General features: G+C 36.0%; 1 pseudogene; it reads left to right on the top strand.

The window, feature by feature from the left end:
• The first annotated feature begins 1,352 nt into the window (after positions 1-1,352).
• LOC103257675 overlaps positions 1,353-10,006 on the top strand; it is a 54,046-nt pseudogene continuing 45,392 nt past the window's right edge.

The raw sequence follows: 10,006 nt of genomic DNA on the forward strand, positions 1-10,006 counted from the left end.
GGGTCCCCAGCCCCCCGGGGCAAGAGTCAGAGACCCACTGCAGATCTCCTTTGCAGAGGGCTTCAGAAACCGGGTTGCCCCGTTGCCATCTTGCCGCTTCTCTTCCCAAGGCTTTTTTTTTCTAAGTGGTATCTATACTTTTCTTTTTGTGCTTGAATGAATGATAGCAGAAAAATGATTACAGTAATTTCATAGCTCAGTCAATTGCCATTAGTGTATAGGAAAACTTACTCCTTTCTGATTTCAACAAGATGTTATAAAAATGGTTTACACATGTAGCCTCAGTTCTTTGGAGGCTGCAAACAAAACTGAAATTCTTAGGCACAGTTTACTTGCCTCTGTAGCTATGTTGAGAGGAGTATCTATTCTCTACACATATATTTGTACATATGTCTCTCTCTATATGATCATCTCTTATAATGAGGAATAAAACATGCCTCCCTTTTAGCATAAAGAAATTGTTACCAACATAGTAGTAGTAAGAATATATCTTTTATGAAAATTAGTTCAGAGTATATATACCTTGATTAACATATTAAGGAATTCATTAAGAAATGACAAATAATTGACATATCCAGATTTAGTAAAGCTGGTTCCTGATTTTAAATTTGATGTTCCTGTTTTATTTTATTTTTTACCGTTTTTATACTTTTAAAAGAATTGTTCACATTGGTACAGTGTGATACAGTAGAAAAAAATACAGGATTTGTGGTCATGTTGCATGGGTTCCAATATTGTAGTCCTGTGTACTTTGTCATTTGCATGTTATTTTGAAGGCTTACTTCCCTATTCCATACAGCAAATATAATGATCCTTTCAAGATTATTGAGAAAGTTGTAAATTAGCCCTGTGATCTATGCATACATAGTGGTCAGCTCCTAGGCAAGTTATTATATGACTTAAACACACACACACACACACACACACACACACACACACTCAGATAAAGTTTCCCCTTTCTTGCTACTTGCTACAGTTGAAATGGAGAGACATGAACGGACTGCTCTCTTGTAGTATGCTATTTGGGGGTCCATCAGGATCCTAGCAAGGTAATGGTTGGTACCTTCTGGGAATATTGCTAAAGGCTAGCTTCTGGTCTCTGTAGAATTGTGGCTTCTGTAATTGGAGGAAATTATTTCTCATTTTATATTCTTGGAAAAGTTAGACTTTCCTCTCTTATCTGGGCTAGTCTTACTTTCATGTGTAAATGAGATGGAAGTATCAGCGTGGTAAGAGACAGACACCAGTCAAAGACATTTCTATTGTTTTTACCTTCTCATCTAAAACTATGTTACTCAAAATTCAGATGTGATCTGCAGGGCATTTAGTCTCTTCAAAGATTAGTTGCTAGCATGGGCCTAGAGGAACTTTACCTTAATCTACAGCTAAGTGCTGTGGTCACTACAGGGCAGCGTCTTCAAAAAGAAGACATCTCCCCTTTAAGAAGAAACAAGGGCCACAGTGACCATCACAGCCTTTTCATCTCATTTAAGGCACAAAGGGTTAGTTCCCTTATTGATTTCTTAGGGCTACCATAAGGAATATCACAGGGCAATCCCCTCTGGTCCCCTCTCACTGAGGAAGCTTTTTTGTTTTCTCAGCAAATCCTGCTTTCTCAAAAAGAAAGAGAGAAAGAATTACCACAAACATGGTGGTGTAAAACAATGGAAATTTATTCATTCACAGATTTGGAGGGCAGCCGTTCAAAGTTAAGGTGTTGGTCAACAAGGCCGTGTCCCCTCCAAAGACTCTGGGGGAGAATCTTTCCCTACCTCCTGCATCTCTGGGAGTTCCTTGGCTTCTGGCCGCATCACTGCCTGCATCTCACATTATCTTATTTTTTTTGTGTGTTTTCCCCTCTTCTGTTTTATAAGGATATTTGTCACTGGATTCAGGGTTCACCTGGGTAATCCAGGATAACCTACTCTCAGAATCTTTGTTTTTTTCAATTTTGTTGAGATAAAATTAAAAATGGAAAAGTGTATCTTTAAGTTGTACAATTTGATGATGATCTGGTGTATTTATACTTTGTGAGAAACAGTCAACCAAGCTAATTAACATATTCATGCCTTCACATAGCTACCATTTCTTTTCTTTTCTGATGGGGAAAACACTGAAGACCTACCACTTAGCAGATTTCAAATATAATACGGTATTTGTTAACTATAGCCACATTGTTGTGCCTCCAGAACTAATTGATCTTTCCTAAATGAAGCTTCATACCCTTTCACTAACATTTCCCCGTATCCTATCTCCAACCCTTGATAACCATCATACTGTTCTCTGTTTCAGTGCTTTTGACATTTTTAGATTCCACATATGAGATCATGCAGTGTTTGTCTTTCTGCATCTGGCTTAATTTAGTATAATATCCTTCAAGTTTATCCATGTTGTTGCAAATGGTAGGGTTTCCTTCTTTTTAAAGGCTGGATTATCTTCTATTACAACACATTTTCTTTTTTCATCAATTTATTGACAGACATTTATGTTGTTTCTATATCTAGGCTACTGGGAATAATGCTGAAATGAACATGGGAGTACAGATAGCTCTCTTCAAGATGCTGACTTTATTTTCTTTGGAATTATACCACAAGTGGGATTGCTGGACTTAATCTTAATCTTTTGAGGATCCTCCATTCCGTTTCTCATGAAGACTACCAATTTACATTCCCTTCAATAGCATGCAAAGGTCCCCTTTTCTCCACATTCTTGCCAAAACTTGTTAGCCATTCTAACAATTGTGAGATGACTGTGGTTTTGATTTTCATTCTCTTAATGATTTCCATTCCCTTAGTGAAGTTGAGCATCTTTTCATGTACCTTTTGGCCACTGTATGTCTTCTTTTGAGAAATATCTATTCAAATCCTTTGTCCATTTAAAATTTTTTTAGTTGAGTTGTAAAGTATTTTGGATATTAACCCTTTATCAGATATATGGTTTATGAATATTTTCTCCTATTCTGTAGGTTGTCTTTTCACATTGCTGATAATTTCCTTTGCTGTACAGAAACCTTTTAGTTTGATGTGATCTCACTTGTCTATTTTTGCTTTTGTTGTGTGTGCTTTTGGGGTTAAAAAATAATTACCCAGTTCAATGTCAAGAAACTGTTTTCTTCTAGCAGTTTTGTAGATTCAGATCTTACATTTAATTTTTTAGTTCATTTTGAGTTGATTTTTGCATATGGTATGAGATAAGGGTCCAATTTTATTTTTCTGCATGTGGATATCCAATTTTCACAGCATCATTTATTGAAGACATTATCCTTTTCCATTGTTTGTTCTTTATTGAAGATCAATTGATCATACACTTGTTAATTTATTTCTGGACTTTCTATTTTGTTCCATTGTTCTATATGCTTGTTTTTATGCCAGTCTATGTATGTGACTGTCATCTGCAAATAGAGATAATTCACTACTTTCTTTCCAATTTGGTGTCTTTTTTCCTTGTCTAATTGCTCTGGCCAGGACTTTCAGTATTGTGTTGAAAAGAAGAGATAAGAGCAAGTATCCTTGCTTTGTGCCAAATCTTGGAGAAAGCTTTCAGTCATTTGATTATGATAACTTGGTGGTTTTCATATATGACCTTTATTATGTTGAGATATATTCCTTATATACCTATTTTGTTGAACATTTTAGTCATGATTAGATGTTGAACTTTGTCAAGTGCTTTTTCGGCATCTATTGAGATGATAATTTTTTCTCTTATTTTGCTAATGTGCTGTATCACATTAACTTATTTGCATATGTTGACACATCTTTGCATCCTAGGGATAAATTCCACTTAGTCATGGTGCACGCTCCTTTTAATGTGCTGTTGAATTTAGTTTTCTAGTATTTCATAGAAGATTTTTCATCTATGTTCATTAGAAATATTTTTTGTCTCTGTCTACTTTTAGTTTCAGGGTGATGCTGATCTCATAGGATGACTTTGGAAATGTTCTCTCTTCTATTTTTTGAAAGACTTGAAGAGGGATTGGCATTAATTCTTTTTCAATGTTTGAAGGAATTCACCTGTGAAAACCATTTGATCCTCAGCTTTTGCTTGTTGTTTGCATTTTATTTTATTTTATAGATGTGGGGTACAATTCAGGGTTAGATATACAAAGGTTGATTATGCAGTTACCCTTGTTGATGAGGTGTGCCCCTCCCTCCTCTAGCAGTTTCCCTCAATTGCCAATCCCTCCTCCCACCCCACTCCTCTGGCAGTTTCCCACTACTGCCAATCCCTTTTTTAATAGTATTATGATAATTGTTCAAGGTTGTTTTATGAGTGAGAACATATGGTACTCTGTTCTTTGTTTCTGTGATACATCACTGAGTATGATCAACTCTAACCTATCCAAGTTGCTGTGAAGTCCATATGTTAGTCCTTCTTTATGGTTGCATAATATTCCATAGTGTATATGTACCACTTTTTTTTTAATCCAGTCTGGCTTCAATGGGCAGGATGGTTGGTTCCATGTCTTTGCTATTGTGAATAGAGCTGCAACAAACATATGTGTGCAGGTATCTTTTTTGTAGGATGATTTGAGTTCCTCCAGGTATAGTCCCAATAAGGGAATTGCTGGGACATATCAATTTCTAGGTCTTTCATTAATTGCCACACTGTCTTCCAAAGAGGCTGCACTAGTTTTCATTCCCACCAGCAGCGTACAAGCATTCCTTTTTCTCTGCATCCTCACCAGCATCTGTTGTTTGTTTTATTACTGATGGTCATTCTTACTGGGGTTAGGTGGTATCTCATTGTGGTTTTCAGGAGAAATATTTCCAGTTTCTGTCCATTTAGCAATATATTAGCAGTGGATTTATTGTAAGTGGCACTTAATGTTTTGAGGTATGTTCCTTCTATACCTAGGTGTTTGAGGGTTTTTATCAAGAAGGAATGCTGGATTTTATCAAATGCTTTTTCTGCATCTAATGAGATAATCATGTGTTTCCTGTTTTTACATCTGTTGATGCATTTAATTACATTTATCATCTTGCAAATGTTGAACCAGCTCTGCATCCTGGGGATGAAGCCTACTTGGTCATGATGGATGATTTTTGAGATGTATTTTTGAATACAATTTTCTAGAATCTTATTGCGGATTTTTGATTTATGTTCATAAGGGATACTGGCCTGTAGTTCTCTTTTTTTGTTGGATCTTGACCTGGTTTGGATGTCAGTGTGATGTTAGCTTCATAAAATGATTTGGGGAGAATTCCATCTTTCTCAATTACGTGGAATTCTTTCAACAGGATTGGTATCAGCTCCTCCTTGTATGTTTTGTAGAATTCTGCTAGAAAGTCATCCAGTCCAGGGCTTTTTTTTGGTAGGTACTTTTCGTATGACAGAGTCAATTTCCTGGGTTGTTATTGGTCTATTTAGTGTCTCAATGTCTTCTTGTGTCAACCTAGTGAGGTTGTGTGATGTCAGAAAGTCCTCCATTTCATTTAGGTTATCAAGCTTGTTTCCATATAGGTGTACATGGTAATCTTTGATAATCTTTTGTTCTTCGGGGTCAGTTGTGATTCGATCTTTTGTTTTCTGACTGTGTTTATTTGAACTTTTTCTCTTTTTCTTGGTCATTCAGGCTAGGGGTCATCAATCTTGTTAATTCTTTCAAAGAAACTTTTTGTTTTGATAATGTTTTCTATATTTTTGTCTTCTATGTCCCATATTTGGGCTTTTATTTTTGTGATTTGGGTTCTTCTGCTAAAGTTGGGGTTTTGGTGGTCTTCTCTTTCCAGCTCTCTTAGGTGATTTGTTAGGCTCTCCACTTACGATCTTTCCATTTTTTTGATGTGTGCTCGTAGACACATAAATTCCCCTCTTAGAACAGATTTCATGGCATCCCAGAGGTTTTGGTAAGATGTTTCTTCATTTTCATTTGTTTTCAGGAATCTTTTAGTTTCTACTTTGCTTTCAGTTTGACCCAGTAGTTGTTTAGCATCATGCTGTTTAATGACCATGTCTTTGTGGGCTTTGGGAAAATTTTGTTATTGTTGATATTTATTTTTATTCCACTGTGGTCTGAGAATGTGCATGGCAAGATTTCAACCTTGTGGAATTTGTTTATGCTTGATTTATGGTCAAGGATGTGACCGATCTTGGAGGATATTCCATGTGGTGATGAGTAGAATGTACATTTTGTGGTTGGGTGGAAAAATCTGTAGGTATCTATTAAGTTCATTTGGTCATGTGTCAAGTTTAGGTCCTTGTTGATTTTTTGCCTCCATGATCTATCTAGGACTGTTTGTGGAGTATTCAAGCCTCCTTTTATAATAGTGTTAGAGTAAATCTCTTTTTTTAGTTTATGTAGTAGTTGTTTTATAAAACCTGGTTCTCCTGTGTTGGGTGCATATATGCTTAGGATGGATATTTCTTGTAGATGGATTGAACCTTTTATCATTATGTAGTGTCTTGTTGCATCTTTTTAAATTTTTGATAGTTTAAAGGTTGTTTTCTCTGATATTAAGATCACAACTTCTGCCTTCTTTTTGTGATCCATTTGCCTGGAAACTCCTTTTCCATCCTTTAACTTTGAGTCTGTGTGTGTCCCTTATGGTGAGATGAGTGTCCTGGATGCAGCAAATAATTGGGTCATGGTTTCTTATCCAATTTGTCATTCTGTGTCTTTTTAAGTAGTGCATTTAGTCCATTCATGTTCAGACTGATTATTAATGTGATTGTTTATCACTGTCATGAGGTTCTTATAAAATTTTTTCTTTGCTTGTTTTCTTTTGGCTTTGGGGTTGAAGCATGTGTGTGTTTTCAAGTTTCTTGTTGTGTTGTATTCTCTGTTGATTCTGTGCTCTGGTGTTCTTTTGGTTGTGTGTGGTCATTCCTTTTTTCTTTCTTTGGTGCTTAATACCTTTTTAAGTACCTCCTGTAGAGCTGGTCTGGAAGCTGCATAATCTCTTAGGGATTGGAAATCTGGGAAGGATTTTAATTCTCTATCACTGATGAAACTGAGTTTGGCTGGATAGGAAATTCTTGGTTGAACTTGTTTATCTTTGAGAACTTTGAATATAGAACTCCATTCCCTTCATGCTTGTAGTGTTTCTGCTGATAGTTCTGCTGCTATTTTGATTGATATCCCCCAGTAGGTAGTCTGACCTTTCTTTCTTGCTGCCTTTAGGATTTTTTCTTTTGTGTAAGTGAATTACTATGTGTCTAGGGGTTGGTCTTCTCATTTGATGTTTTGTGGGGGTTCTCTATATCTCTTGTGCTTGGCTGGTCACATTTCTGGTGAGATGGGGAATGCTTTCTTGGATTACCTCCTGGAATACTTTGTTCAAGTTGTTTTCCATTTCCCTTTCTTCTTCTGGAATACCAATCAGGTATAAATTCAGCCTCTTGATATAATCACACATCTCTTGTAGGGTTTGTTCTTTCTTTCTGAATCTTCTTTCTGTGTGTTTTACAGATTGGGTTAATTCCATGTACTGGTCTTCAGGTTCTGAGATTCTTTTTTCATCTAGATTGATTCTGCTTTCCATGACTTGTCATCTTGTTATTTATTTCCTGGATGAAATTTTTTTATTGCCAAAATCTCGGTTACAAGTTCTTTCAGTGTTACATCTTGTCTTTCTTGAGTCTTATTCACTCTTTCCCTGCATTCCCTAATCCCTGTTATATTCTGGGGCCAGTCATTGATGATTTCTATTATTTGTGCACCAAGGTCTGATTTTTCAGGAGTTTTGTCTTTGGTTTACTTGCAATTGCCTGTGGTCTTCCTTTGGTTTTTCCTCATTTGTGACAGATCTCTTGTTTTTCTTTTTAGTTCTGTTATTCAATGTCAGTGGGAGAGGATTTCCCTTCTGATGTTTGCTCAATCCTCTATGCTTCCCTGATCTGGGTTTTGGATTTGTTCTATTTTGAAATAATATAGTGGATAGACAGCTTTGCTGTCTCTTGTAGCTTTTGAAATTTGAATAAAGTAGGGGATGAGGAGCTAGGATTCAGAAACTACTTGCAAATTACAATGTTCACTTGTTGTGGTATGTGTTCCCTGAGACCAACTCCCCATCACCATTCTATATGATGATACAAAGCAGGAACCAATGCAAAAAACAATTGAACACACACACACACACACACACACACACACACACACACACACACACACGGACATACACACACACCCCAAAACAAACTGGAATAACAATGAAGTGTAATAAAGCAAACAGCAACTATAAAAAAACCCCAAGAAAACTAAACACACACATGCCTAGCACAAAGAGAATAAAGAAGAAAAACAGAATGACCAAAAAAAATAAAATAAAAAAAATTCAGATCAAATTCTCACACATATATTGACACATAATAATTTGAGGTTTAACATTTAGGTCTTTGAACCACTTAGAGTTAATTTTTGTGTATGGTGTTTGGTAGGGGTACTGTTTCAATCTTCTGCATGTGATCAGCCAAGCCAGTTTTCCCAGCACCCTTTACTGAATAGGTTATTCTCTCTCCAGTGGTTGCTCTTGGAGGCTTTGTCAAAGATGAGTTGGTTGAGAAATTGAGACTTTGCTTCTGGAATCTCTATTCTGTTCCATTGGTCTATATGCCTGTTCTCGTACTAATACCAGACTGTTTAAATTACTGTAGCCTTATAGTCAAGTTTGAAGTCTGGAAGTGCTTTGTTTCTTTTGCTAAGGATTTTTTTTGCTATTCGTGGTCATTTATGTTTCCATTTGAATTTCTATATGCCTGTTCTCATACCAATACCAGACTGTTTAGATTACTGTAGCCTTATAGTCAAGTTTGAAGTCTAGAAGTGCTTTGTTTCTTTTGCTAAGGATTTTTTTTTTTGGCTATTTGTGGTCATTTATGTTTCCATATGAATTTCTGTATTGTTATTTCCAGCTCTGAGAAGAATGATGTTGGTAACTTAACGGATATTGCTTTGAATCCGTAGATTGTTTTTGGTAGGATGGACATCTTAACATGTTGATTCTTCCTATCCATGAGCATGGTATATTTTTCCATTTGTTTGTGTCTTCTTGGATTTCTTTGAGCTGTGTTTTGTAGTTCTCATTGTAAAGGTCTTTCACTTCTCTGGTTAGGAAGACACTGAGGTATTTTATATTTTTTGTGGCTATTGTGAGTGGAATTGTGCTTTTTATTTGAGTCTCTGCCTGCTTGTTGTTGGTGTATAGGAATGCAACTGTCTTTTGTACATTTATTTTGTATCCTGAGACTTTGCCAAAGTCCTTTATCAGTGCAAGCAGGTTTTGACAGATTCTCTTGGATTTTCAAGGTATAGGATCATATCATAAGCAAAGAGGGATAACTTGACTTCCTTGTTTCCTATTTGGATACCCTGATTTCCTTCTTTTGTCTAATTTTCCTAGCTATGACTTCCAGCACAATATTGAGCAAGAGGGGTGAGAGAGGGCAGGCTTGTCTTATTCCAGTTTTCATGGGAAATGTTTCCAGTTTTTTTCCATTTAGCATTATGTTAGCTGTAGGTTTATTATAGATGGCACTTACTATTTTGAGGTATGTTTGTTGGTTGCATTTGAATTACTAATCTAGTCTCCCTATCTGTTACTGGTCTGCTCAGGCTTTGTATTCCTTTTGGGCTCATTTTTTGGTACATTGTACCTATAAATTTATTCATTTATTCTGGGTTATCTAGCATGTTGGCCTATAATTATTCATAGTAGTTCCTCATAATCCTTTTTATTTTCAAGGCATCGATTGTAATGTTTCTTCTTTCAGTTCTGATTTTATTTATTTGAGTCTTCTTTCTTTTTCTCTTAGTCTAAAAATTAGTCATTTTTATCTTTTAAAAACTGTTATGTTGATTTTTTGTACATTTTTCTTTTCTTTTTTGATTGTTCTAATTCTTATTATTCCTTTATGCTGCTAACTTTTGGCTTAGTTAGTTGTTTTTTTTCTAATTCTTTGAGGTGTAAAGTTAAGTTGTTTATTTAAGATCTTTCTTTTTTTTTGAGTTGGAGTCTCACTCTGTCGCCCAGACTGGAGTGCAGTGGCCGCTCCCGGCCACTGCTGCCTC

The sequence above is a fragment of the Carlito syrichta genome, unplaced genomic scaffold (genome assembly GCF_000164805.1).
Source record: "Carlito syrichta isolate Samal-C Ts95f unplaced genomic scaffold, Tarsius_syrichta-2.0.1 Scaffold301834, whole genome shotgun sequence".
Lineage (NCBI taxonomy): Eukaryota > Metazoa > Chordata > Mammalia > Primates > Tarsiidae > Carlito > Carlito syrichta.